The 24,080-nt window shown below is 43.4% G+C and overlaps 1 protein-coding gene across 3 annotated transcripts in view; it reads right to left on the reverse strand.

Annotated features, from left to right (window-relative positions):
• The window catches only part of HDLBP (high density lipoprotein binding protein), a 56,289-nt gene that overhangs the window by 32,003 nt on the left and 206 nt on the right, over window positions 1-24,080 (reverse strand). Inside the window, exon 1 of one of the 3 annotated variants that reach the window (XM_081006598.1) lies at window positions 12,871-12,966. The exons of the other annotated variants lie outside the window; for them this stretch is intronic. The gene's annotated coding sequence lies outside the window, so the exon portion shown is untranslated. Of the gene's footprint in view, window positions 1-12,870; window positions 12,967-24,080 lie in introns of those variants that run through there. 3 annotated transcript variants of the gene reach the window in all.

Consider the following 24,080-nt stretch of genomic DNA (forward strand, 5'->3'; position numbering starts at 1 on the left):
TGCATGTGCGTGCACACATGAACACACACACACACACACCAGCAATGCCCAACTTGTGCACATGTGTATGTGACTGGCATTTTGAAAACTCTACATGAGACAAGAGCTCCAAACTTGACCAGAGATCTTTGTTTGAAAACAAACAAGTTACCAACATATTTCCAACATCCCAACAGGAGTTCAGTGGGAGTTAGATGTCTAACTACAAATACCTGTGCTACTGGATAAAAACTGATCAAACCAGCTGAGAAAAACAGCAGCAGCAGCAGCGGAGACAGTCAGCATTTATGGGTAGGGCCATAATCTACTTTGAACATTTCTTGGAACAAGTGCAATCCCAGCAAAGTCAGCTTGAACGAGGCTGGAGCACCTTCGTATTTCGCTTTTAAAACTAAATTTGAAATGCACACCTGTAATCACCTAAGAAGCATGTAATCACTGCTCCAGAAGAAAAATGAAGGACAAGGATAGGAGCCTAAAACTGTAATTGTTGGGAAATGACCCAGAAGGAAGAGAGCTGAAAATTTAAGGCAAATACATACATTTTAGCAGGGCTTGCCACTCAGAAAACTTACAGCATTAACACAGGGCACTAACATCAGGAATTTGGTGGCTCTGTGACACAGATCTAGGCCTGGTATTGGTAAATAAAAGTGGATAGATTTTAAATGGTAATCAAGAATGTATATACCGAATCATGACAACTGACTTACTGTGAACAAAACTGGGGTACAACACAGTGTTTCTTGCACCAGGGTCAAGCTGGGATAGACTAGAAGAGCATGTGCTCTGCATGAGCCAACACTGAATATTCATGTCACTATTCAAGGCCTGTCACTGCTTTAGACAAGGTGGCTTAACAGAAAATCAGTGTGGCATCTGCACTATTGTGGGACAGAAAGTACATCTGCCGGCACATGTGGCCACAGCTCAGACTGCAAAAACAAAACAATCTGTCCTACAACACTTAACGGAAGAAGATCGTCAAGGAGTTCATGTTAACTATGCTTCCCATCTATTTTATCAAACTCTTTAGAGCTTCATGGAACCAAAGAATTGTAATGTACACCAAGGGTCATCAAGTCCAACCCCTTGCAATGCAGGAAAAAGAATCCCTGGCAGATGGCCGGCCAGCCAACCTCTGTTTTAGGTTAGGCTGACAGAAGACGGCAACCACCCCAAGGTTGCACCCGGTGAGCATCACAGCCACGCAGGGATTTGAACCCTGGTCTCCTACTGACTCTCAAGAGAAAGGTACTAGGAGGACTCCAGGGTTAATCATGACTGACAGGCTCAGCAAGCTGCAAAACAGGAACAGTGGTACAGTGCTCTCCTTACTTTTACTGTCACCAGCATACAGAGGTCTGACTAATCATGTACGCTCTCCCCTTGATCTGGCCCTATTCTCAAGGCAGTCGTTCTCCTGGCTCTGCCACCTTTTCTGGCCCCCAACACCCTTTGCTCAGAACTTCCTGCTAGCTGGGTATGGGTTTAGTGGCTTAACTTTGTTCCAGGAAGGCTGAGCTCAAGTTGAGACCGTTTGGGTGCTGTAACTTGATTTAGTGCCTGCCTGACAGGAATGTAACCTCGTGGCACAGCTGCTGGTTTCATCATGCCCCCAGAAGCTGCGCAGATTTGAATGGCAGAGGCTTGAGAAAATGTTACTTATGAAAAAATGAAATGGAATAAAACCATGTTCAAAGCATGCTCAAGGAGGTTTACAACATTGGGGTGGGGAGAGAGAAAATCATTGGTTTTCAGCCAGTGTGCCTTGGCACCCTGAGGTGACTTGAGGAACGGTCTGAAACGTTGCTGTATGCTATGGAGATTAGACCAAGGCACTGCTTTAGCAGAATATAATAAAATATTACTGGGCAAGGTGAAGAATGGCAAGGGAAGGTGACAGATGGATGGGAGGGGAAATAGCTGCAAATCACTTGGCAATGCCAGAATTTTGAAACAGCTAGGGGTAATTCTGATGTCAGTTCTTGCTTCCCATGTATAATAATAATAATAATAATAATAATAATAATAATAATTTATTTATACCCTGCCCATCTGGCTGGGTTTCCCCAGCCACTCTGGGCAGCTTCCAACAAAGTATTAAAATACAGAAGGCTGTTAAAACATTTAAAGCTTCCCTAAAGAGGGCTGCCTTCAGATGTCTTCTAAAAGTCTGGTAGTTGTTCTTCTCTTTGACATCTGGTGGGAGGGCGTTCCACAGGACGGGTGCCACTACCGAGAAGGCCCTCTGCCTGGTTCCCTGTAACTTGGCTTCTCGGAGTGAGGGAACTGCCAGAAGGCCCTCGGCGCTGGACCTCAGTGTCCAGGCAGAATGATGGAGGTGGAGACGCTCCTTCAGGTATATGTGCAAGATGCATGGGGGAACTGAGATAAAGAATAAAAGACTCATGTATGTTAGACTAATGCCTGACCATTCCAGTCATCTTTACCCATTTTCTTGTTGCTTCCATGTCTACGTAAGACAGAAGTGCAGAAAATTATTTTAAAACAAAGACAAGAAAACTATGACAGGACACTGCTAAGTCTGTCTCAAGCATCTTATGAGGGAAAGCAATGAAAGTAAGAAATTAAGAAACCATCTGGCTTCGGAGGGCAAGTCATCACCTATTTCATGTGTGATCTTTCAGAAAGAGTATTGCGCTCTTGGAATAAGAGGGCAACTTGGCTACACGGGTTGTAACTGTCGAAGAATAATATCATTAATGGCTACTAGCCATGATAGCTAAGCTCTGGCTGAACATTCAGAGGCAGCAATGCTTCTTCTGAACACCAGTTGCTGGAAACCATAGGTGGGGAGTGTGCTCTTAGGCCTGAATCCTGTTTGCCCGTTTCCTGTAGCCATCTGGTTGGTCACTTGTGAGAACAGGATGTTGGACTACATAGACCACTGGCCTGACTCCACAGGCTCTTCCTAGATCATTATTAATGGCTGCCCGGTTTATTCAAATCCTGGGGCCACAATGAAAATACAATGCAAACTCATGCGTGCATTCTAATTATACTACTAATAAATCTGCATTAACATAATGGATGTCAGGCCACAATTAGTGAAAATATTGCTATCTCCAGTTATGTTATGCCCTGTGACACACTGCCAAACGCAGATGGCTGTTGTTTAAGATTAGGATCACTTCATCGATCAATTGCTTATCAACGTTTAACAAAGAAAACATTTTATCTCAAAAGTATGCAAGCACTGCCAAAAAAAGAAGCAAAAAGGCAAAGTGCTGCAGCATGGATTAATTTAAATCAAGGTGAAATGAAAGTTCTTTTTCAATTCTTCATCCAAAATAATGTCTCTCACTGTGAAATTCACATGTTTCCTGGCTGCTATAAAAACAATGAAAGGCATTTGTTTAACAACGAGCAGAGCTCAGGAGTATAATTCAAAACATTTTTTTGCATATGTGCAACAAGCACTGTAGAATCACATCTGCAAATACATGCACAAATAATAATTTACATTTAGTCTAAGAATACAATCCTGAAAAGCCAATAATTAAATATAAATTTTGATAGATACAAAAGGAAGAGGGGCTTAGCTCTGCCAGACTTGCAATTGTACGAGGCAGCTTGTTTGTGTTGGTTAACGGAATGGATTGTATTGGGTAATGCAGATATTTTAGACTTGGAAGGCCAAGACTTAAACTTCGGCAGGCATGAATGTGTTCGGTATGAACCACATTCTCAGGAAGAATTTGTATAGAGTCTGGAAGTTATATAAAGATCTGCTAGAAAGAAAAACACCCCACATCGAAGCAATTACAATTAAGAGAGTTAATATGGACAGACAATGGGTGACTTAGAGGGAATTGCTGGACTTTGCAGGAGGCGAACCCAGACTGAAACCTATGGAGAACTTAAGAAGCCAAGTAACGGATTGGTTACAATACCACCAAATATATGCTATGTTTAAAAAAAAAATGGGTTTTTGGACCAAAGCTCACAATTTGAATAAGAACTTTTACAAAATAAGGATAAACTTCTGTCTAAAATGTATAATTTCTTATTAGAATGGGAAAGAATAAACAAGCCAGAAGAGTTTATGTATGCAACAACAGCGGCCCGTGTTCTGTTAGCCCAAAAATGGAAAGTGAGTGAAGTCGCTTGTAAAGAGGACTGGCAACTTATGATGTTAGAATATGCAGAACTTGCAAGAAGACCGTATATTTAAAGAAGGGTGGGAAATATTTGTCTAATATATGGAAAATAATTGTACACAGCTGATCTATTTTATTTGCTTAGTAAAATGAAGATAAATATTTGTAATTTCGAATGAAGCACACTGCAAAGTTCAAATAGTTGGAAGACTTAAAACAGGAGTACAAATATCAACCATAGAGGCTTCCATGCATAAACCAAGTGACAAACAGTCCAGCATCTCCTACCTCCTTGCTAGTCTGTGGTTGCAGAAAACACATGACTTGTGACTCACTCCTCCCCAACAGTTTTTATGCATATACAGTGGTACCTTGGGTTACACAGGCTTCAGGTTACAGACTCCACTAACCCAGAAATAGTACCTTGGGTTAAGAACTTTGCTTCAGGATGAGAACAGAAATCGCGCGGCGGCAGCAACGGGAGGCCCCATTAGCTTAAGAACAGTTTCAGGTTAAGAATGGACCTTCAGAACGAATTAAGTTCTTAACCCGAGGTACCAATGTAAATGCAGCCTTTGGTTCAATATAATTGATAGGGGATCATAATACCATTTAAGCCATTACAAGAAAAAACTTTTAACATTATTCAAATGTACTTTAAAAACAGCAGTGTCCTTTTAATGTATCTTTTTTTAAAGGGGGGAGTAAATTCTTTGTGTGACATCTGTTAGTCATACTCATAGCAGACATATTGAAATTAAGTTATTTAAGTTCCTTAAGTCCATCCATTTCAAGCAATCTACTCTGAGTTTGACTAATGTTGGATATAACCTTATGTATTTTATCCTGTCCCCTGAGACAGGTACATTTCCAATACTGGTGATCAAATAACTGTTCACTTCGAAATTCTCAGGTGGCACAGCAAAATACGTAAATAATAGATAGTATTACTTAACTGAGACAGCCATCTAGCGCTACTTTTGCAACATTATCATGTTACTTTTTCAGTACGTGCCTCACCTGTTTATTTATTCATTTATAGAAGGACACCCTGCTCCTATACAAGAAGTCTTTACTCCCACAATTTCTTTGCAACCCAAAGGCCTGGATACTGCCAGTGCTAGCTACTAGAAATGGTTACAAACAGCAAAATAAATAAATCCTAACATTTCATAGCCATGCATTTGTTATTTTTAATCCTGTTTATACACACCCTACTCTCTAACTTCCCTTTGCAATTAAAAGTCAAACTTTTAAAATTTTGTAATAAAAATAATAAGTTAAACATGGCTCATTTTATAATAAAGAACTGCAATAATCCCCCCACCCAAAGTCTTGTACTATTTCAACTACCCAGGGAGAGAGAGAGCTACCAAAACATATGGGAGGTGGATTTTTAAAATCAGCCAGCTGAAAGAGAAATGCTTTACGAATCAAAAGCTGAGATGTCAGCAGGTGGAGAGGCAGACTACTAAGGTTACAGAGACCTAACAAGCAACAGTACCAAGCTCACTTATTTTCCATTTTAGCCAAAGAACTAGACTGCAGGAATAGTTATCCACTTTGGCCAAAGAATGGTAAGCAGGAAGAATTAAGAGTATGCTTGCAGAAAGAAAGTTAGGTTATCCAGTGGTGAATCCACCATAAAATTCTCCTGTATAAGTCCCAAAGAAATGAACAGGCAGCAGCGCTCTTGCATTTCAATGGGTTTATGCTGGGAAACATATTGGTGGATTGCATCCCTTGTCTCATTTGCAGCAAACAGGAAGATTTGTGTATGACCTTCCCTCCTCTGACACAAACAGGAGGAGACTCCCAGAGGCAAAGGAAACTGGTGATGGATATGGGGATAAGGATGGATATCAAACCAGGGAGATGAAAGGTGAAAGAGGACAGTGAATTTGGAGCATTCATCACTGGCAGCAAGTTGAAGAGCAAGAATACAGCAGAACAAAGGGAAGCATAAAAGAATTCAGCTCTGGGTAGCAAACTGCAAATGCCTCATAAAGGAAACTGAAAAAAGTAGATCTGCACACATGTTTGGACCAATGTTATTGGGGGAGGGGAAAATAACGAATAAGCCACATAATTATTATTTTTTAAAAAAAACGTATTAAGCAAGCAGCAAACTCCTGTTAATTCCATGGAAACGGTTTCTGTGCAAAACACAAAGTATACATGCACCCTACATGTCTAGCTATAATTTAATTTTCAACAAGAACGGCGTTTTCAGACAGCAACAGCAAATCATGTGGCAATTTAATCTATTTTAATTTAAATGGTTAGCATTTTGTTAATAGAAGCCATTATATATAATTAAATGCAGAACAAAAAGGGCTGAAACAGTACACTTCGAAGTCCTGTTGATTACAGCAAGGTCAAACAGAACAAACATTCCAAATCACCAACTATTTGTTCTCCACAAACTGAAAAGACACAAGCATGCTTAACACATTTCTTTGGCCATTCCTCGACTGTATCAAAGTTTAAGCTTTTTAAAGAGGCAGCAGCATTGAAAAGAGCCAGAGCAAGGGTTTTGAAATATGTTTTAAAAGCCTTATGTGATCAAACTTGGACTTGTCTTTGGATTAAGTGTTATGGAGTTGTGGTGTGGTAGTTAGAGTGTTGGACTATGACCTGGGAGACCAGGGTTTGAATTTCCACTAAGCCATGAAGCTCACTGGGTGACCTTGGGCCATTCACCATCTCTTAGCCTAACCTACCTCACAGGGTTGTTGTGAGGATGAAGGAAAAAGGTGGCATAGATATGTAATAAACATACAAACCTTCACTTTTAAGTCATATAGATACACAGATAAATAGATAGATGATAGATATTAAAGCAAGTAGAGCCACAAATCATGTCAGGCCCCTTGTGCGAGAACACAGGTATGGCCGTTCCATCTATTAGGTTTCCTCTTGAAGTCCAATGTTTATTATAGTAAAGAAAGGATTCATAGCTAGGCAAGACAACACCAGTGCTTCAACTGCAAAGTACATGATCTTGCAGAAAAAAGCATCTACCTCCATCCTAAAAAGCAACAGCTCCGTTTTTTGTCGATCACCACCTCCTGTACAGTCGTACCTTGGTTAGCGAACTTAATCCGTTCCAGGAGTCAGTTCGACTCCCAAAACCATTCGCAAACCAAGGCACAGCTTCCGATTGGCTGCAGGAGTTTCCTGCACTCAAGTGGAAGCCACACCAGAAGTTCAGCTTCCGAAAAACGTTCGCAAAACGGAACACTTACTTCCAGGTTTGCAGCGTTCGGGAGCCAATTTGTCTGGCAACTAAGCCATTCAATAACCAAGGTATGACTGTATACTGCATCCTTACTTCCCCCAAACCTAGTATTCCCAATACACCACCCCTTGACTTTATATGCACGCCTGCTAATCAAAAAAGGACAACATAGCTAGATCCGAACTCAATATCCATCTCATCAAAGGGCTAATAGTACTTATGGATGCTCAGGATTGGGCTGCAGACTTTTTGCCATGTTAATGAAATAGCTGCCCTGTCTACTTTATCCAAGGTTTGGCTTGCTAACCATTCTGCCCTCATGGGATTAACCAGGGCTCCATGTCACATAAGTTTTCACACCCCAAAGTTATAGGTCCTAAGACTTTCAGTTTCCTGTCATGAAACCCTATCATGGGCATCCCCAAACTCGGCCCTCCAGATGTTTTGGGACTACAACTCCCATCATCCCTAGCTAACAGGACCAGTGGTCAGGGATGATGGGAGTTGTAGTCCCAAAACATCTGAAGGGCCGAGTTTAGGGATGCCTGCTCTGTCACAAAATGGAAAAGCTTATCAGGGTCTACGAGGGTAAAAAGGCTCAGTTATGCGAAACAATGGTGATTAGTAAGAAATAACTGGTCACTTTAGTAACCAATCCCTCATGAAGTAGTATGGTTGGCAGTTTGGACCCATTCCCATGCAGGGTGGGAGGGCCGATCTTAAAAAAACCCCACACCAAATAAACAGTGAATGTCTATGTGTCTTCTCAGAAGGAAATCTACTTTAGTACAGCTTACCCCAAGGTAAATGTGAATTCTTTTACAATGCAGTTGGGTTACAGTTCTAATGACAAAGAAAATGCTTCATGCAACTTATTCATTCATTCACAAAAACTAGGAGATAACATGCAGGACACACAATGAAAAACCGAGTTTGTTCTGTTAAGGGCCAATCATATTCAATGACCCATCTACAAGTAATTATTAATGGAAATAAGGAGGTTATTTTTATTGCAACATATGTTTACAACATAAACATTAATATGGAATGAACAGTCACATTGGAATGAATGGTAGGAGCAAGGAATTTTGTTCTGTGATATAAAAAAATGTAAAAACTGTAACAGACTGTTTTTATTTTATGTAATAACCTGAGGGGGGGGGGAGAGTATTTCTTAAAACTCTGGTTAACAACCCCGCCCCAAGAAAGCTCATTTTAAAATTAATACATTTTTGCACCTGAAAGCGTGTATGCCTATCTCCCAAGCTGCCTGTTATTTAGAGGGAGAAAAGCTTCAGAAGGGTCCTGCAGCGTATCAGTGTCAGCACAGAGCCAAGTGTAATTTTCACAAATGCCACCTCAGCACTGCCTGTACCAGAGACCATTCACAGCTTTGGAGGGGGAGGGGAAAGGATAATCTTAAAGGGCTAGCAACCCTCTGAGGAAAAGAATCGAAAAGCATCCTTGTATGCTAAAGAGTGCTACAGAAATGAGCAAAGATAGCAATCCCCATTTGTCTGCTGTGGCTAGAAGCTTAAAACCTTGGCAAAGCCAAGTTCTATACTGGCTTGCCAGGGTTTTGTTATTTGTTGACTGGCTCATAAAAGTTGTCTGTCAGCACCAGCAAGGCCCCTGACAGGATGCCATCTCCTGATCTGCGGTAGCCTGCCGGAAAAAACTAGCCAACAGTTTTTGACCTGGGGTTTCGTTCTAAACCGCACGCCACGGACACAGAGGTACTCCGCTCCACAGCCGACATAATTTGTGATATAAGCCATACTAAACCTGGGCTGAGCAAAAATAGCAAAATTACACTTGTAAAACCATAATTTAACACAGGAGGTAACTGTAAAGATACAGCAGTTAGGCCATACAAAAGCAACACCACACAGACCCACATTTGTGGCAAACAGATTAGCCACACATTTCTAGTGGAATACAGCAGAAAGTTTGGCACCAGTCAATTCTACAGCAGAAAAATGATCTTCCATTTAATCCGTTTAGCAAAAGTTACCCAGAATATAGAATTCTGAATATCATCACCCATAGAAAGAGTTTAAAACAGAGAAAGATACACTTTTTCATTTATGATAATGAGCAGCTGTTTAGGTTTTTTAAATAACTCCTTCAGACAGAAATAAATTCACTGTGAGCACTTACTATGCATGCGTACCCCTACATTCGAAGCCATCTACAGAAGAATGATCCCACTGATTGGATTTAAAGTAGCTGGCTTTGTTAAAAGAAGAGTTAGGTGTGTATAAAATAGATTCAAAACAATTACTAATCTATATCTATTTGGAACTTACACTTTCAAAATTAGTTTGGCTTGAAAAATTTATGAGATTCAGATAGGAAGCTTTGAATAACTCTAAATATATTGAAATAATGAGTAACAAACATTTTTATAAGGCACATGGCATGAAACAAAAGACTCAATATTCTCTACCACAAATCCTTAGGATATCTCCAGCAGACGCTAAATATCAGACATATCCCACTGGTTCAATATGGTTTTTGGAAAACCCTAGCATTAGTTCCATGATTAAAAAGCAGTGGGGCAGGAGAACATGCATACCAAAAACAGGAGGCCAAACTAGTTCCCATCCCCAGATCAAATCCATGGTGGCTGAGACTCACCAATTCTGCAAAAGCCTAAATATCCCTTCAACGGTGTGATTAGTCTGTTGACATCAAAGCATTTCCAAGTCTCGGACAGCCACAAACACATGCCAGACTGTGCAAGATCAGGGTCAAGACGTCTTCCCAGCATCCAACTCTTTCATGGTGACACTAACGCTTTATTATCACATACACACACCCTTGCTAGACAACACCCAGCCTGAGAACTTCAAAAGCACAGCAAGGCTTCTTCTTCTATATGGCAGACTTCAACGCCACCTTTGCACATGAACAAATTTTGAGTGATTAAGACCTGCTCTGTGAGTCAACCGCCCTCATTCCCATGCAACTGCAGAGTAGAATGCAGCTTCAGAACCCCCCCCCCGCTCCTGTTTCCTTGGGCCTTGCTTTTATTCATGACCATTACTTCACTGTTTCTTACATGTGCTAAGAAACAAGGTAATTGTAATTAAAGCCTGCCCTACCCTCCCAGGCCTACCTACCAACCCAGGGAACCAGTCTCACTGGGAAGGCACCAGTGTACTGAAAGACAACCAAAGAACTGCAGGCAAAGCCAACCTCAAAGTTACTGGTGCGGTGAACACAGAAAGGGAGAGAGGAGAAGCGTGAGGTTTTCATGAATTCTACAGGCATGTGTGTTATGAGTGATTCAAAATTCCTGGCTCCAGTTGAGCAACTTGCAATAATCTCTGGAAAGGTGCCCATATAAACCTAAGATCAGCAAGCAGTCTACAGAAAGTTACAGTTTGTCCTTTACAGGGCAGTTTTGTTTCTTGTGGGGTCTGGAGTTTGCCAATAGGTGCAGAAGCTCACACAAGGAGGGCAAGGCGGCAGATGCTGCCCCAGTTACCTGTAGCTTCACAAGCCCATGCCTCAGGAGGCCCCAACAACGCAGACCCTGACAAGCTGCTGCAAAGTCACTGTGGTCCTGTTCTCTGCTGGGTACAGCAAAAGCACCACTACTTTCTACCCACCTGCTCCCACCTAAGACTCAGGGGGAAAGGGGCACAGAACAGTTGCTGCTTGCATTCCCACCCCCTTCATAAAAGCAGGTGAATAAGTGGTGGATGCAAGAAACAGCTCCCATGTTCTCTAATCACTCATTGTTTCTCTCACTCAGTGAAGGGACCCTTGCCACTCGTTTGCCCTCTTTCACTACACACTGCTGCAGAGAGGGTTTCACCTGCTGGGTCCAATCCCTACAACTGTGGTGCCCAAAGAGAAAGCACAGGTGCAAACTGCTCACTCACTGAGTGGCCACCTCATCCTCTTGTTTGCTCACCTATGCTTTCTGCTCTGAGTGGCACAATGGTGGTGGATGCCTAGTGATCTGGCCTTTTCAGTCAAGCCAGTGAGGAACACACCAGGTGAGGTGCTGTTGTTGTTTGAGGGTAGCCAAGCATCTCCAAGCACAGAATCACCCAAAAATGCTGGGAAAGGGTCTGTGGGGAGAGGGTGCTGCTGTGTGTAAGGCGCTGGGAACAACTTCAAGCAGGCATTGTGCTTGCCACAGGGCAGTGTCACACACATTGCGGCCAACCTGTCAAGTGGAAGCTTGAAACCTGCCCCAGTAAGGAGGACTGAGCTCCCTGCAATGCGAAATGAGGTGGCTCCTTCTTCCACCGCCACCAGCTGGCCCCTGGCAAGCCTATGCTTACCCTCTGAGGGCCACAATGGTGGGGACTGGGCGAGAGGATATCTCAGTTGGTAGAGCATGAGACTCCCAATCTCAGGGTTGTGGGTTCAAGCCCCACATTGGCAAAGGATTCCTGCAATGCAGGGTGTTGGACTAGATGAGCCTTGTGGTCCTTTCCAATTCTACAATTCTGTGATTCTATGAAGACAGGAACCACCAAGAAGCAGCTCCCAGACTTTCTCTCTCTCCCTGACCAGTGCCAGAGGACCCACTCCTTTCAGCCCGCTGCCCACAGTGTGAGTGTGTGTGTGTGTGCACGCACACACACACATGTGCAATCTTATGCCCACTTGCTCACTCTTTCTTACTTCGTTCATGTAGTAGACAGGGATGCACTTGGGAGGAAGGAGGTTGTCGCCCCCCCCCCCGCCAAAAAAAATCAATACTGTAGGCAGAAGGAACCTCCATAACCTGCAACCAACCCTCAGGGGGGAGAATAGTCTAGCAGACTTTAGGGCCGCGTCCCGCTTTTGCCCTCTGCAATGTCCACATCAGCCACAGGATTAGGAATGTTGCCTGGGGCCCTCCTGCAAAATGGAGCGGGGTGTGTGGAGAGGATAGAGTACAAAGCCTCTCATTTCGCCCCCCTCCCTTTCCCGGCTTTTTCTTCTGGCTCTTTTAAGGTCAGGAGCCTAGGACACGCCGGCCCGGAGAGGGAGCAGTGGGCTTTTTCTTTTTTTTCCCTGCCGCTGCTGCTCCTCCACCCCCGTCGCTCCTCGGAGGAGCAGGAAGAACCTGGCCAGGAAAGTTGGTGCAAAGTTTTGCGGCTGAGTTGGGAGGGGGAGGAGATCCGGCTGCCGCGCGCCTGTGACACGTAGCCCGATCGGTTCCCCCGCCCCTCCTCCTGCTCCTCGCCTCCCTGCCGAGGGGACGGAGCCCCGGCGCGAAGCGGGCGCCCCGCTCGGGTCGCCCTCCGTCTTCCAGGGGGAGGAATGCGGAGAGAGGGGCAGCTCCGCAGGGGAGGACGCAGGAGGACAGCCCGTGCCGGCGCCTCCTCTCTGCCTCCACGTCGGCAAGCAGCTCGCTCTCTCCCTCCTCCCAACCACCCCCCCTTTCTTTCTCTCCGCTGCCCCCGCTCCGCATTCCCGCGGCCACCGCCTCCCCGTCTGCTCTCCCGCCGCCCCCGGCCCGCGCGCCCGCCCTCCTGCCCCGTACGTGGCACTCACTCCGGCCCGTGCCTGCTTAGCTCGCTCTGCTGGAGAAGCCCCGAAGCGCTCCCGGGAAAGCGGCGAGGCACCTTCCCGTCTGCTATATGGGGGAGAGGCTGCCAATCCCAGGCTCACACGTCAGACGAGCCGGGCCCCTTCCCTTTCCCTTCCTGGGAAGGCCCGGCCCAGCTGCCAGCGACTGGGGAGGCGCGGAGAGGCGCTGGGTCAAGCGACGCCGACGCTGCCGCCCGAGCTGCAAGTCCCCCAACTAGCCCCGCCGCCAAGGGAGGCGAATTCTCCCATTTTGACTGAAGGGAAGGGTTCCTAACAGGAACTCTTCCCCCTGCCACATCCTCCATAGCAAAACGTGGCGACCATGTGCACTTTTACTCAGAAACAAAACCTTGGGCATGTATTCCGAGGAAAAGTGTAAAAAGATCGTGCTGCGTGCCTGCAATCCTAAACTCGCAGACTACCACGGAATAAGCGCCAGGAACTCGGTGAGACTTAACACGGAGTCGGAGTGAATATGCTCAAGAAATATCGGGAGCCAGGCAGAGGGCTTTCTCAGTAGTGGCACCCACTCTGTGGAACGCCCTCCCACCAGATGTCAAAGAGAAAAACAACTACCAGACTTTTAGAAGACATCTGAAGGCAGCCCTGTTTAGGGAAGCTTTTAATGTTTAATGGAGTATTGTATTTTAATATTTTGTTGGGAGCCGCCCAGAGCGGCTGGGGAAACCCAGCCAGATGGGCGGGGCATAAATAAATTAATAATAATAATAATAATAATAATAATAATAATAATATCATCATCATCATCATTATTATATACAAATATTCAGTTTTAATCGTGGACCTCGGGTGTTCAATCAAAATACTTTGCCTATAATTTCAACATAGGCACAGGAGGCAGAAACCGCCCACACCCACACCATATGATCCAACACATTTAAAGCACAAGGCTTACCTCAAATAATTCTGGGAGTTGAAGTTTAAGGAAAAACTCTAGGGGTTAGATACCTGTATGAGAATGCCTTGTCACCATAACCTAGCAATTATTGTACATAGCACATAGGTTACATTTCATAGGTGGTTTCCTTACAAGTGGAGTTAGATAAAATAGTGCTCTTGGGAAAAAAGTAGGGGAGTGTATGGAACAGCAGTACGCCATATTGCACCAACCACTCGAGTATGAAGTAAACAGTTGTGCTTAATTTTCAACCATCAACTTTCTTCTGCCAGTAATTAAATAAAGAAACAACAGTAATCTAAGAGCCACATCACACAATACAGTAATTACCTAAATCTACCCTTGACTTTTAAAACCATTATTTCTATCTTCAGAAGATGGACAACAATTATTTACCCTCTCTTCTGATGTTTAAAGTATCTGAGAACTGTTAGCATATCTGTTCCCACTACATAATCTTTTAAGTTGTTAAACCCTCAAACATTATTCAGCATTTCTTCATCTAAATATGCTTCCTAGAACAGTTATCGTTTGTGTAGCTCTCATAAGATTTTCTTTTAATTCAAAATTGACAACATTCTACTTGTACTGGGATACACAGAACTGAAAACAACTTCAGATGTGGCTTTACAAGCACCAGGCAGAGCAGTAGTACAGTACTATTGCTCTGGGTCAACAAGACATGATGTTCCTGTTGATACAGACTAAAACAGGTTTGGTCTTATGTGCCATTGCATCATATTGCAGACCTGTCTTTCGTTGTTCATCCACTACTTTGATTCTTACATTTTTATCTGAAATGCTGCTAGTTGGCCATCTCCTTATACTTGTGCATCTGATTATTATTTCTTACATGTAATACTTCATATAGTAGTAACTGTCTCCTTTTCTCAGTCCCTTCAGTATCGTCTGCAGATTTTATAAGCATGTTGCCTGCTCTGTCCAAGTCTTGCAGAAGATCCTGGAACACTGCCAGGGCATGGTTTGATCTCTCTTTATAGTCTGATATTGATCCACATGTTGCAAACCTTGCATTCACTAGCTAAACAAATAGGTGCCCAATTCTCTCTATGTAATACAGAGTCTGTGGCCTGATAAACATTACCTAGTATTACCAAAATATATTGTTCTTGAATATTTACTGCAAATTGTCAGCAAGGAGAGTGCTTAACAATGAGCCAGACTTAGCTTGGAATGGCATGGGTGTAAATAAATCCATGAAAGAGCAAAGTGAATGGTCCCGGTAAGCCATAGTTTGGCTTACCGTATCATGTGAATGAGGCCAGTATCAACCTGTCTTTTAACCTAGACAACATACTGGTACCTTGAGGTTTCTTGAATAATGTAATGAAAGACCAAAGCTGTCATTTTAAGCATGTTTAAGGAATAAATCCTTAAAATAAAACATGCCTCTTCTGCATCAGTTTTTACAGCCCCAGCAAGCACTGTAACTCTGCAACGGTTTGAGTTTATCCCCGAAGGTGTACTCTTCCATTGTCTCCCAAGACAGACAGATGCCAACATGAAAAGAATCATATTACACGTCAAAAGACACAGTGCATTAGTCCAAATGCATATCAGCTGCATTTTTATTTGTTCAGAAAATGTAATGTTATGACAAAAAATCAGAAAGAACAAAGCTGTGTTTAGACTAGTAAAACAGTCAAATATCACTGTGTTGAGCAGCAACTTTTTATTGTGGTCAGTCTTCCCTATTCACTCAGGTTCACAGCTTTGAGTCAGGAAGAAAGAAAAGGTTAGGAATTAAGTAATATAAAGATGACCACTTACATGAGACCAACTCCTGTGCAACCACATATATGCATGGTGCCGGGGAAACCAATAAACAAATAGATTCAAGCCTGGAAATGGGGGGGGGGGGGAGAGAGAGAGCTGGAGAGTCCTCGTGGCTTTCGAGGACACCCTTTCCAGAGCCCAAAGATAATGTCAGTGAGGTGACTGGTGGCACAGGTGGGCTTAGTTTAGGCTGCTCAGCCTCCCCACCAAACAGCTGACATGTGGGGTAGAGCAACAGCAGCCAACACTTTTCCACACATCCTCTAACCTCCACCCAGCCCCAGAGCTTCAATTCTAGTTCTGGATATTTTTGGATCCAGTATTTTTGATCTGGATTGGAGAAAGAGTGGCAGAGAGGGTGTTTAAAGGGTGCTCCCCAATTACGCAATTTTCACGTGCACGGGGTCCCAGAACGTAACCCCACATAAGTAAGGGGGGAGCCTGTATTGACTTTCATTGAGCTTGGTTCACAGTACATAATTTAATTCCCCAAACTGCACATGTCCCCTTTCTCTTCCATATGCTAAAGCAAAATCCTCAAGTATAGAAAAATCCTTTAATATCAAATAGAGTTAAACGCAATCAAAATAAGTTGTGCTTAGAACCTTGCCATATCTCCCTCAAGAAGTACAGCGGAACCTTGGTTCCTGAATGGCTTAGTTGCTGAACAAATCAGCTTCCGAGCGCCGCAATCCCAGAAGGAAGCGTTCCGGCTTGCAAACGCTTTTCGGAAGCCGAACATCCGACGCAGCTTCTGCTTGAGTGCAGGAAGTTCCTGCAGCTAATCGGAAGCTGTGCCTTGGTTTTCGAATGGTTTCAGGAGTTGAACAGACTCCCGGAATGGATTAAGTTCGAGAACTAAGGTACCACTGTACTCTCTCATTGCTAGACTACCACCATCCAGCTAGTTCTAAGCTTCTCGGAACCTGGTATGAATTCTTTTAACTTATTCACATAGTACAATCATCTTCAACTAGAAAAGTGTTTCACAACTCTTCCTGTCCAGCCTCAATGGCCGAGGTCACTATGTCTATCAATGTCAAAACATGCGAGAAGGAAGGGAAGTGGAGCATTCTGACGCTAGACAATGTTGCATCTCCATATTCACTTAAAAAAAAAATAGTAGTATTAGTAATCCTCATGAGTATTGTGTTTTCAAGCGTTCAAAGTGCTTAGCATGTGTTATTCCTCTCCCGCCTTTTAAAGTTTGCAATTACAGTGGTGCCTCGCAAGACGAAATTAATCCGTTCCGCGAGTCTCTTCGTCTTGCGGTTTTTTCGTCTTGCGAAGCACGGCTATTAGTGGCTTAGCGGCTATTAACGGCTATTAACGGCTTAGCAGCTTTAAGAAAAAGGAAACAAACTCGCAAGAACTCGCAAGACGTTTCGTCTTGCGAAGCAAGCCCATAGGGAAATTCGTCTTGCGGAACGACTCAAAAAACGGAAAACCCTTTCGTCTAGCGAGTTTTTCGTCTTGCGAGGCATTCGTCTTGCGGGGCACCACTGTATGAGAGAAAGTGTGGGCTGGGTGCGCAACCATACCACTAGGGTCTTAAACACATGCTGGTCCACACTGAAAACAGAACACTCTTGAGACCCATGTTGTCACACTGAGGGGCTCTTCCATGCTACTTCACAGGAACTGCCTTCTCCACCTTGACTTTTAACAATTTTAACATTAAAAGCCAAGGCAGAATATAACTTCCTTTCCAGATAACTGCCCCTACAACGGCAATCCATAAACTTTCGTGAGAATCAGATACTCACTTGAACCTCTCCAGGCATTTCTCAGCCAGATCTCCATTTCACCGTGTTTCCTTGCAATGTTTTCCCTAAACGTGTTGCAACATTCTACAGAATAAACCACACAATCAATCACATGTACTGCTAATAGATGGTCTGCAGCAAGATTAAATCCATCACAGTATATAACAGGCTACTAGATCTCATTCTGTTGTCTGTGCAAAAAAACACCCTGACATTTAAGCAGATATTTTACATCCTTCAAAATATACGGTTGCAATACGAGATGTGACCTAACCTGCCACCAACTCCATGCTGGAGATAAAATATATTCTGGAAGGGTTCCACTGCATCCCATTGTTTTCTGCTCCTAATGTAGGAATTTCTGGTTGTGCTAACATGTCACAGCATGACTTCAACAGGAATTAAAGTTTCCAAATGGGGGAGGACAGCTTGTCATAACTTGCACCTCCCCCACACATCAAGATCAGACATATCCTGTAGGAGGATAAAGAAGAAATTTCAGGGGAGGCAAAAGGTCTGTCTTGAGCTGCTTACCCTCCCTTTGGATAAAACAGCTTCAGTAAGACTGATTTGCCATTGTTCACTCATGTTTTCTCCTCCTAGGAAAAGCTGTTTATAGTATGCCCTCACCATTCTCAGATTATTAGGATGACACAAGTCTCAAGCAAGTGAGCTTACAAGAGGCACAACACCTTTTTAGTAGGTAGGGAGGAAAGAGAAAACAGGTCTGCATTGTGGATTCACAAAAAGCAAAACTTTGCAATGAGTAGTTTCACTTAGGTCCTTTAAAAATCAGTATTTATTTCTTAATGGCCAGTCTAAAGAATGTAAAAACAATACTATTAAGTGTGCCAAATAGAAATCAATTTCTGTTACTAATTTTTGAAGAACAGGATTATCCCACAGCTATCCAAGAAGGATGTCTAACCCAATCCAACTATTCCCAGAAACAAAAAGCATTCATCACATATCCTAATACATGATGTCTTCAATCAAAGAATGAAGGGATGGTTTACTATTCAGGAAGCCATTACCCCTACGAAGGTTAATCATAACACATCAAGCCTCTTGTTTGTAACATCATGTTGAGCTGACTATAGCATTCTTTAGATTGAAAATTATTATTAAAGTTCTCAGAGAACTGGTTGTCTGTATCGGGGTCCCCGACCTTGTGACACATGGGGGCCACATTCAAGATTCCAATGTCTAAAGAGGGTGGCAGCTTGAATCAAAATGGGACTCAACATTATTAATTTGCTAATCAAGGTCAAAAGTAAAAAGCCAAAGGTCAACAAAGAAATGTTAACCTGAACTCAATCCATTTTGAAACAATCTTTAAGTATTATGGAATCTACGTTCTCATATAGCTACACATGCTTACCTGGTCATTTCTGTGGTGGTTTTCTGTTAGCCAAGGCACTGATGTCCAAGTTAAAGTCTGGGACAGACACTCTTAAAATGCCATGTAAATGTCAATTTGTAAGTTTTGACCCACACTTGGATTTGACAATTTTCATCTTTGAAAAAAACTGTATGTGGTGCCAAAGACTCTAAGTATGCCTGCAGCAAATTTCTTTAGGTTGGTAAATGTATCAGGTAAAGGGGCCCCTGACCATTAGGTCTAGTCGTGGCCAACTCTGGGGTTGCAGCGCTCATCTTGCTTTATTGGCTGAGGGAGCCAGTGTACAGCTTCCGGGTCATGTGGCCAGCATGACGAAGCCACTTCTGGCAAACCAGAGCAGCGCACGGAAACGCCGTTTACCTTCCCGCCGGAGCGGTACCTACTTATCTACTTGCACTTTGACGTGCTTTTGAACTGCTAGGTTGGCAGGAGCAGGGACCGAGCAACGGGAGCTCACACCGTCGTGGGGATTCGAATCGCCGACCTTCTGATCGGCAAGTCCTAGGCTCTGTGGTTTAACCCACAGCGCCACCCGCGTCCCTTAAATATATCAGGTAGGCCAGAATAAAAACTATTTTATTTGTATATGTCACTGGGATTATCACTGGCTTGCAAATCAATGAATTTCATCTGAAAAAAATTCACTTGCCTCTTCTGGTGCCACTTCAAATAGATTCGGAATCATTCTTATATACAGAGGCAGCTATGGTGCTACTTGGAGGCCAGAAGAAACAATGAAGCTGGTGTATATTTGCAAGGGAAGCACAGGACAGTGGCAGTAGATTGTGTCCCTCGGGACAATGAGGAACAGTGTAGGGCTGAAGGAAAAAGCCAGGAGGGTAACAGCAGCAGCCAAGCAGCTTGGGAGCTGCGCTGAAAGAGTTTGGGGGCCACCTGCAGCTCAGGAGCCACAGGCTGGGGACCTCTGGTCTACATATAAGACCAGGGGTCTTATATTTATATAATCTTGCAAAACCTGTTTCTGGTAGTCTCAAAGAATTTAGATTTGTAGGCATCCATATGAACAATATGATGGTATGATTGATTGATTGATTGATTGATTGATTGATTAATTTATTCATCCTAGGAATTTGTGACCATAAAGATGGCTAAGAGTTTGTAATTACATTTGAAGATAGAATGCTGCATGATAATACCATCAGTGACTAGAGCTTTCTCATCCAGTTTTCCCCATCCTGGTGCCCTCCAAATGTTTTGCACTATAACGCCCATCATCCCTGGCCATTGGTGATACTGGCAGGGACTAACAATGTTTAGGTTTAACAATCTTTGGAGGGCACCAGATTGGGGAAGGCTGGCCCAGCCCATGCAGCAAGACAGGCTTAATACCTGAGGGTTCAGGCTTGCATAACTCCACTTGCCAACTCACTGCAGGTCCTCTGGCATACAGGACACTCAGAACAAGATTCCTACCTGACAGTTTTCACTTGTGTTGCAGTTTGGAGAAAAATAACAGGGATTTCTTCTGAGGAGATATTCCTGCCATATACATTCTCCATATGCCAGTGCAAATGAAATAAGTTCTTACTTTTCTCTTGGGTGAAAGTCTGAAGCCTTGGGAGAAGGGAGGGATTGGCCAGACATGACAGCTGGTTCATTAGCCAAGTCAACATTTGTGGACCTCTGCCACGTTTGATGGTTATTTCACCATAAAGCTGCAGTTCAATACAAATTTATCTACAATTTGGATCTATTAGCTTACTTGTGCTCAGTATGATTTAACTGCTCAATATGAACTGTGTAAATGTGTTGTTTCAAGTGATATGAAAACTTTCATACACTGTACATACACCTTTCACCCACAATATTCATTGGTAGCTGGAAGTTACATATCTGTACACCAAACTTAAGCAATAAGTATCTCAAGGGAAAGGAAATTTTCCAAATAGGGAAGCTAAGAACTTCTTAGGCGGTGAAGGTCCTGTGTGAGTGCCTGGAGGCGGTTGGAGGATGGATGGCGGCTAATGGATTGAAGTTGAATCCTGACAAGACAGAAGTATTGTTTTTGGGGGACAGGGGGTGGGCTGGTGTGGAGGACTCCCTGGTCCTGAATAGGGTAACTGTGCCCCTGAAGGACCAGGTGCGCAGCCTGGGAGTCATTTTGGACTCACAGCTGTCCATGGAGGCGCAGGTCAATTCTGTATCCAGGGCAGCTGTCTACCAACTCCACCTGGTACGCAGGCTGAGACCCTACCTGCCCGCGGACTGTCTCGCCAGAGTGGTGCATGCTCTAGTTATCTCCCGCTTGGACTACTGCAATGCGCTCTACGTGGGGCTACCTTTGAAGGTGACCCGGAAACTACAATTAATCCAGAATGCGGCAGCTAGACTGGTGACTGGGGGCAGTCGCCGAGACCACATAACACCGGTCTTGAAAGACCTACATTGGCTCCCAGTACGTTTCCGAGCACAATTCAAAGTGTTGGTGTTGACCTTTAAAGCCCTAAACGGCCTCGGCCCAGTATACCTGAAGGAGCGTCTCCACCCCCATCGTTCTGCCCGGACGCTGAGGTCCAGCGCCGAGGGCCTTCTGGCGGTTCCCTCATTGCGAGAAGCAAAGCTACAGGGAACCAGGCAGAGGGCCTTCTCGGTAGTGGCGCCCGCGCCCTCCCATCAGATGTCAAAGCGATAAATAACTACCTGACATTTAGAAGGCATCTTAAGGCAGCCCTGTTCAGGGAAGCTTTTAATCTGTGATATTTTACTGTATTTTTTGTTTCTATGGAAGCCGCCCAGAGTGGCTGGGGAAACCCAGCCAGATGGGCGGGGTACAAATAATAAATTATGATTATTATATATACTCTGTTGTTAAACTGATTGACCACATTCAGAGGGTCATACTTCATATTTTGTTCATGCACAGTGTTCCTTCACACCTTCCTTTATTATGGCTTCAGCAATCAAGTGAGGGAGTCTCTAACTATGGTTTATTATTTCAACAAAGTCAGGAAATTCTGGCTATTAACTTCAGTAACTATGAGTTACTAGCCTGGCTTGTTCAAAAGCTGGTAATCACAGTTCCCTGGTACAGATGAAATAGGAAACCAAGATTAATCAGTGAGACTTCCTAGTTTGATTACTCATACCACAAAGGGAGGAGTGAAGGGGCTGTGTACATGAAAAAGGCTTGTACATATCTCGGCTTATTAAACAGAGATAAAATCATCCCAACTAGGTCATTATCTAAGCAATCTTAATATTAAGAGTGGTTCCTTCATTTGAAATGTTTATGGATGTGTGTTTAAATTATCTGCGTTGCTTAAGAGAAGTGAAAAGCTACAAGGGCCAAAAAAAGCATTTTTTAAAAAATGGCTGTCTCAGCATTCTTCAAAAAGTTATAAGGCAATAGTTGAATTCATGCTATCTGACCAGGAAGAAAACTGAATTATTCAAAAAACCATAATTCACCATGTAGACCATGGGTAGGCAAACTAAGGCCCAGGGGCCGAATCTGGCCCAATCACCTTCTAAACCTGGCCCGCAGATGGTCTGGGAATCAGCATGTTTTCACATTAGTAGAATGTGTGCTTTTATTTAAAATGCATCTCTGGGTTATTTGTGGGGCACAGGAATTTGTTCATTTCCCCCCCAAAAAAATATAGTCTGCCCCCCCAAGGTCTGAGGGACAGTGGACAGGCCCCTTGCTGAAAAAGTTTGCTGACCCCTGATGTAGACCATACTAGATACAAGTTTTTTTAAAAATAAAATGCTGTTAAATATGCATGCTGTATTTTGAGTATGTGAAGAGCCCAGTTCTTTGCATGTTTGAAATCTACATTCTGTTGGTATTGGAGACAATAAAGTGACAGAATAGGAACAGGACAGGAACGGGTAGTAAGAGAGAAGTGGAAGGAAATGCTGTTACACATTTAGGCTTCATTGAGGAAGAATGCAAGTAGGGGATATGACTGCAGACCAAACTTTAGCAGTGTATGTTGGAGATGAAATTCTAAATAGGTATTCAGAAGAAAGCTGTCATTCAGCCAGTAGAACTTACTTCTGAGTAAAAACACACAGGATTGTGTTGCATGTCCCATCATGCAAAACAGGAATTGCTTTAAAGTAAATTTGCAGGGGATTGGCAACTGAATCTGCATTTTCTGTTACTCACTAACCTGATTTGAAGAGTTCCATTTCAAGCTCTTCAAATTTTGCTGAGATCACACCAACTCAAATTCTGCAAATGGTTATCTTGCAGTTCATACCAGTTCCTAATCATTTATTAGTAAGTTAAATAATTCTTGTCTAATTACAGAGCTTTGGACGTTCCTACCTTTGTTGCAAAAATATCCTGCTTATTTCTACTCTTCTGCATCTATTCTTTTATTCATTAGCAAGCTATCAATTCATAACATGCAAACCCAGGACTACTAATAATAAGACTGGTAATGTTGTCTTGCTGCAGTGCATTCTAATGCATGGCTACTCTAAAGTAAGTTCTGCAGAGTTCAATGAGACTTATTTTCAGATATGTATAACAAAAAAAATCTTAAATAAATGTTATAAAAAAGGTATAATAAAATCTGTAAAGTGGCAAATGGGGAAGCTATTGTAGCCTGGGCCAACATCAAATTCACAAAAACAGCTGGCCTTTGTAAATTAAGCACAGCACAAAACCGAGATGAAGGGCTTTTCAAAGCCAGAGATGTGTCAGCCTGGCAGAAAACAGTATGAACAAGTGCTAAATTCTCCATTGTATGGGTCTCAGTAGTCCATGAACGTAACAGGGTCACCAGGTGCAAAGGAGAGCAGGGCTTCTGTACATTACCAGTAGCTTAATATATGGCATTTGCTAGGTGGTTGGTATGTAGGGATGAGGAAAGACACCATCCCTTTTGTGAGAATTGTATCTGGCCATCCTAAACTATAGTAGGAAACATTTTACACACATGACTTTGCTTCTGTGGGAGTGGAAAAGGCGGGCTCGATATCACTTATAGTTTTCACGGCTTGCAATGAATTACTGGGTTAAGAGAGAAGCGCAAGGTTCACTGTTCGGAACCTAATACGAAGCAATGCAAAGGAACCCCCACAGCTGGTCACCTCTAGAGTCTAGACTATCCCCCTACGACCTCTCATTCCCGCACTCTCTATGGTACTGGCCAAGTGACACCACGTGCCCTCCAGCAGCCAATTGAAATTGAAGACACCATAGAGTTACTAATAAGGGTTAATATCGGAGCTCCCGCGCGTTGCAGGCCCTGTTCCGGTAATGTGATCTCGCCATAGCCACAAAACCTTCAAGAAAAGAAAGGTCAAACTAGCAAAT

Source organism: Podarcis pityusensis, assembly GCF_964106645.2.
Source record: "Podarcis pityusensis genome assembly, chromosome: 5".
Lineage (NCBI taxonomy): Eukaryota > Metazoa > Chordata > Lepidosauria > Squamata > Lacertidae > Podarcis > Podarcis pityusensis.